Below are 6821 nucleotides of genomic sequence, written 5' to 3' on the forward strand. Positions count from 1 at the left end.
TTCCATAATTTAGACTTCATAAAATTAGAATTATTAGATTATTTGAGTTATTAAATTTCTGTAACAAGTTGACCACTGGATGCCTCTGGCCATAATAGCTGAAGTTAATACCATGGCCTGATATCTTGGGATGAAGGTGCTGTGGGTTATGAAATTTTAATTTACTTTGTCCTTTATTGGAATAAAAAGAGGAATATTTTGTACAAAAATTAAGGCTAAACTAAACATATGTATGTAAATACTACAGAATATACTTCTTGCATAGTGGCTATAGCTTGTTTAGTGCATCATGCTGAAGGGCTGCACAACAGCACTCTAAGAAAGGTTGTCGGAGTAATTTTTTTTTCCTCTGGTGCATGTGTTCCGTGGCTGCATTTGCAGCCTTTGAGTTATGGCTGCTGTATTTCAGTTGCACTTTCTGAAGTCTCTGGGCAATGGAGCTGTCCAATTTTGACTCTTTTAGTAGTTGAACAGTACTCTTGCAGGTGAGGTACGAAATGTAAACCTTTAATACTATTCAGCTAAGTCTTCATGTTCCTTTACTGTAAGTACTGATTTTATAAAAGCTTTACATCTTCTCTGGCATTTTAGAGACTTTAGAGATTACAAAGAGACTTCTTTATAACAACACAACAGGCAAGTATGTAGTGGCATTCAAAAAAATGGATCAAAATAATTGTTGCCATTTCTCACCTTTTCATTAAAAGTCTTTGTGTTTTCCTCTTAATATTCTGGTTTGCATTACTGTAAACTTGAACTTTCATTTTAATGGGTAATTTGTTGAATGTATCCCCATTTGTGCAGGTGTGTTACCATGCAATGCTGGGCTGTGGTTTAGCCTCATGAGGTTGCAGTAGCTCTTTAACATGCAGACAAAGTTCACAGAATCTAAAGTTCCAGTTGTAAAGATTCCAGTATTACTAATTTCTGTTATGTATCCGATGATCTTAAGGGTCTTTTCCAACCTAAATGATTCTATGATTCTTAGGCCCTAAAGATACTCATCTGCCTGAGCTGAGGCTCAGCTTTGTACTTTTTGCATTCTGTGATATACCTCCTCTCTGACCTCCGTTGGTTAAATCCAGAGTTTTGCATGGAGCATCCTTTCTCAAAAGGGACACAGTGGGTGGCAGGAGTCCCACTCAGCTTCTTCTAACTGGACTTAGATTCAAGGAAGATGTATGAAAGATTAATAGAAAAGATAAGACCTGGGTGCAAAAAATTCCTGCCAGAATTGTGAAATTGAGGCAGCGCTTAGGACTGAACCTGTAGCAGTCCTGCAAAACAGCATCCTGTAAAGAACCTCACCTGGCTTAGTGTCTCGCTGGTACTTTTTCCACAAATTCTAGCTGAACATGGCTCTGCTGCAATGTAGATACAGTTTGTGCCTGAGTGAAGCTCTGGGATTTGAGACTTGTTCTGCTGGCAAGTTGGTTCAAGTCTGAACACGCTGTGCCTTCAAAACCAAAATAAGAAGTAGGGAGAGCCTCACATTTAGAATTTTTAGACTCCTGCCATTTTTTAACTTTTATTTATTTATTTTGGGTAATTATGCTTGCGTTTAGCAATACTGAAATTTAGTTTGTGATAACAGACGTGAACAAAGTGGGGATGATAACATCAGAAAAAGTAAATAGGAGAAGAGGAATATCTTGTATGTAGAAAACCCTTCTCTGAATCACACCAGTGAGGCCAGGTGTGTCATAGTTAGCAGTTGCCCATGGGCAATATCTTCATACAATAATATTTTTTATTCAGGCTTTTGGCATAATTCCCTTGGATTACTAATATCTTTTTTCCTTGGCTTTCTTTGTAAAAGCAATTTTTTTTTTCACTTGTGTCTGTCCATTTACATATGTATGTCTTTATCTTCACTTACCTCTGATTCAGCAGAGAGATGCTAACACCCTCTTCTGCTGAGCCCACAATTCCAGTCTCCACTGCCCACTTCTTATTTTTTCAACTAGGCATCTTCCCACTTTTTCTCATGTTTCTCTCATTCTCCAGAGGAATTCTGTGCAAGCATCTACAGCATCATTCTCTGCTGACCTTTAAACTCTGTTATGATGTCTGTAAAACATTATTTGATGGTCTTTAGGTTACTTGTACTCAAAGAACACTTCCTGTCAAGTTGATCACTACCAACAGCATATTCAAGCAGCAGGGTCTGGGACTGAGTGCCATGATACGGGAGTTTTCATCTATGATTTTTTGACTAATTAGAAGACGACCTCTCTTTGCTTCAGTTCATTCATGTGTGCTGTAGGAACAGTATTAGAGCATTTATGATAGCTAAGTGCTTAAATATTCCTGAGGGAAAGGAGCGCCATTTAAAAAAAGATCATGCCAGCGTAGTTTTTCTTCAAAATACCTCTTTCCTCTCCGTTTTCTGTTGTAAAGTCCAATATCTAGAGGTACTAAGGCTACTTAATTCTTGTCCACTTTTCCAAGTATAGTTGGGTGCCTCATTTCCATTTGCCATTTTGAATATATCTGTGGGGATAGAAGACTGATAGATGAACCAGTTATCAGCAATTAAACACATGGAGGGAAAATTATACTCCTAAGTACATAAACAGATTCCATGTTTTAGACTTCTGTAATTTTTTTAATTTCATTTGAATTTGACTCCTGAAGTTTGGCCAGTATCTGCTGATTTCTAGCAGTACTGCCTGTGGTCCGGTTTTTAGGACTACTTTGAAAGCCCACTGCCTGTCTTTTTTCTAGAGTCATTGAATAGCTTTCTCTGGGACAGTATCTCCTTATTTTGCACAACTCATTTGCAAACTGCATTGTTTAATCAAACGTAATAGTAATCAACTCTTCTCTGTAACCAGTTATAAAGGTAAGAACTTTTAAACTTTTATATGACATTGAAATTCTAATTTTAACAGCACAAAGATATATTTGACATGAGCTTTTACTTTATTTAAAAATAAAATAAAAACCCAGTTTAAAGGAAGCAAAAATTGCTCCTAGGCTGGTACTTTTAAATCCTAGTTTCAGTCCATAAATTTGATTGTAGATTAAATTGAAAGACCAGAATATTTAACAAGTAACATAAAATCCTTAAGAATTGGAGATGCTCTCTGCTTTAAAATGTTAAAACTCAGAAAAAGGGAAATTGAAAACACATATGAGCTCATTATTAATAGTAATCGAGATCTAAAAGCCACCTTGCATACTTGTGTATATCCTTTTAAAGTTAATAGAAATCATATCATATATCTGAGAACTTTCCTAAAAACATGTGTCTGGAATAGTTGTTAGGCATGAACTGTCTAATTATATTCCAGCTTGTTAGAATATAACTCCTGTAACTTGGAATATCTTTAGGTTGATTCAGAACACTGTCAATGAGTTTACAAAAATTTTTGCCCTTCACTTACTAGTAAAAATGTAGTTCAGCAGTGAGTAAAAGTAGCTTCCTTCTGGTGGCCATTTGCATCCCGTGTTTCAGTTCAGTTCCCAGAGACATTTGTTCACTGCGGAGGTGATACCCTGACTTGCATCTCTAACAGAGAGAGAAAAAATACACCTTATCATAGAGCATGGCTTCTCCTAACGCCGCTGTCATTGTGATGGGTTAAGAGCGTGGGCTATAGATAGCTGTTAATTTTAATAATTGTGTCCCGAATCTGCCCATATATATATATATAAAAATATAAATAAATATAAAAATCTCAGAAATCCCAGGGACAAGACACAGAACCTGTATGCCATCTGACATTTTTGACAAGCTATCCAGAATTAATCTGTCTAGGAGCTACTATGCTCAGCTTAATTATGGGAAGGCTGCATCTGTGTTCAAAGCTGTTGAGAGAGAAAGAAGAAAGTAAAAATGTCCACTAGGTTTGATTAACTGCTTTCAGCCTGATGAATAAAGACAGATGGTTACTAGTTATTTTTCCTTAATGGATTTTGGAACTCCATTTGGTGGATGAATTAAAGTTATAGGTCCCAAATCTGCCTTTGAAGCTATGCCTGCATAGCCCTTAGTGATTCTAGCGAAGTTTGCATGCATCCAAGAGAGAGGTTTGCCCTAAGGCTGTCGTATATGTTGTTAAAAAGCAGTTTTGAAATGAAAATTAAAAGTCAAGTGATAGTTCACAGTATTAATAAAACAAGTTACCAACTATGCACAGCTCAGGAAGGAATCCCCTGCAAGGGATGATTAGTGTGAAGTGCTTGTGCAGACTTATCCCCATAGAATCTGTGCCTGTTTAGGTATGACCTCCACCTGGGGCTTGACAATATTTTAATACTGACTCTAAAACTTGGAGAAGTTCATTAAAGTTGCACTTGATAGGTTTGTCACCTGGAAAGCAGGATAAATAGTTTTATGGTGTAGGTTCATTTGCATGAATCTATTAGCATGTCTCAAATCCAGGTGGAGGAGGTCTTTAAGACAGGGTCTAATTCTGCAGGTGTGCACATGTTTAAATACATGGTTATGAATATTTCTGTTCTTTACTTCTGTATGAATATCTGTGTTTATTTTTAAGAATGTACGTAGGCGTCTGTGGGTTTGGGCTCTCAGGGAACATTCAGACCTAATGGGTATTGGGACCATCATTCAGCAACCTACTAAATCCTCTATCTAGTTTTATGTGAAGATAGTCATAGTGATTTTAATGGGATTAGATATGCTTACATCTAAACAATTTTTGAGTCGGGGTTAAGGTTACTGCATGATATAAAATGTCTAAGATGGACAATATAATAAAGGGAAACAAAACAACAAAAAATGACACTGAGTATACAGATTTTTCCATAGTTGGTGGATTGCCTAAAGAAAAAACACCATTTAACTAAAATGCTACCTGCCATAGAACCATCAAAACCCCCCACAGATCCTGAAAGGCACCTTGAGAGGTCATCTAGTTTGTCCCCCTGCTCCACGGGAGGATCATCTATCATTAAGTCATTCCTGACAGAGAGCTGGTCTCGCTGACAACATTAGAACGTGATTGCGGCAGTTTACAAGCAGCATAAACATTGCTGAAAAGCGAGGGGAATGCCCTTCAGATCAGCAGCATTAAAGGAGAAATCAGTGACATTCAGTATGTAGCAAACACACATTCAGTCAAAATAACCTAAGTCATTGATTACACACAGAGTGAGGTCACGATTCCTCAACAGGAAAAATACATGGCTTCACCATTCGGAAGCGAGGGATTTGTCCTTCAAGTGACAGAAAACAGAATGCGTTCAGGGCAGGTGACACTTTGTCGTGGTTGATCACTTAATGCTTTTTGAATCATCGCTCATTTTTCATCTCATTTTGCTTTGGCTTTCATTTCAAAGACTAGCTGATGTAACTGTGAGGGAAATCTAAAAATAAGTGAATTCTGTTTATGAGAGGCAGAGATGTTTCTAAGGGTTTGCAGATGGAAGGGGAGGCATGTCACAGGTGTGCATAGTTAATAACCCAAGTGATGATGAGGAGATGCTACCACTCATTTTCTTTGATCCCCTTTGCAGAATCCGTGCTCAGAGCTCAGAGACAATTTCTGGGGCTCCAAGTTGTATGTGATTTATTTTTAATGTTGCCACTGTCTACAATGGATGACAAGTTGTGTTGGTGATGTAGTAAATCCCCCCACTTTGAAGGGACTCTTTTCTGGGGGCAAAAGAGAGAAGTTCAGCTAGACTTGGAGTTGAGGATTTTTTTTGTCAAAATCTTGCTTTGGACAATGTTGGTCCATGTCTAGATTGCACTTAAAGGTCTGATTAAAGGTATGTGTTTATGCTAGCTGCAAGATGGCACTACTTGGTTAAATATTTATAAGGGTGCTGTAGGGCCCAGGTTTCAATGGGAATTAATAATCTACCATGTGTACCTGGAGTCCCTGGTGAGCTGGGATTGCTGAAGTCTGCATCTCCATCACTACTGTTACCTGTCTTAGCTACTCAGTTTGTCTACCCATGCTTTAATCAGACTTTTGATTACCATGTATGCCTAATTTTCTGTTTGCCTCCATATTCACATTGCTGGTTATGAATTTAACTATGATAAAAATTATGTAACTTTTTCACAGATAATACCTAAATATTTGAAAACATTTTGTGGTCTACTGTTAACATGTGTGGAAAATGTTGGATGTAAAACAGATGTTTCTCCAACCTGCCATTGTTTGGAGACATACAGGAGGAAAAGTTACAGAAAGAAGACGCAGAAGTGTATTTTTTTTCTGATGTAAGTACGGTCTATATAATTCGTGGTTAGGAGAAACCGTCTAGAAGTAAGGCAGGCAAAAATGCAGTTGCATTTCAGGAAGCACCTGCAAAGAAATGAGCAGACTGTGGACTAGAAAAATGTGGAAATCCTTTGTGTTCTGGGCACATAGATGCTACCATTAACTTCAGAGAGGCAAAGCCATAGGAAAGGGAAGGGAATAGAGAGATATAATAAAAATCTAGTTGGAAAACAAACTAATCTTCCAGTCCAGAGTGTAGTTTACTTCTTTATTTCTCATGTACTGAGGCACCACTATGCTGTGCTCTGTCCTAGGCAGGGCTGGAATTTTACTCTGAATGTACCAAAGGAAATTTTAGGGAAGAGTCTGTTGCTCTCAGAGAAGTGGACTAAGATAAACTAGTATCTTTTCTTCTCTAACACTGATGGTTCTGTGAAAGCCGTTTCATGTTATTGGATGACAGAAGAAAGGCAGGCAAGTGTAATTTCTGATGAGGATAACCTAGACATGATTCCTGGCTAACTTCCTAAAGAGTACCTAATTGCCTTTAGGTTTTCTGGTTCTGTCCTCTTTTTGGAAAATAATGACAATTGGGTTGATAAAAAATGACTTATTTTGGAA

This window comes from Pygoscelis adeliae, unplaced genomic scaffold, assembly GCF_000699105.1.
Source record: "Pygoscelis adeliae isolate BGI_AS28 unplaced genomic scaffold, ASM69910v1 Scaffold18, whole genome shotgun sequence".
NCBI lineage: Eukaryota > Metazoa > Chordata > Aves > Sphenisciformes > Spheniscidae > Pygoscelis > Pygoscelis adeliae.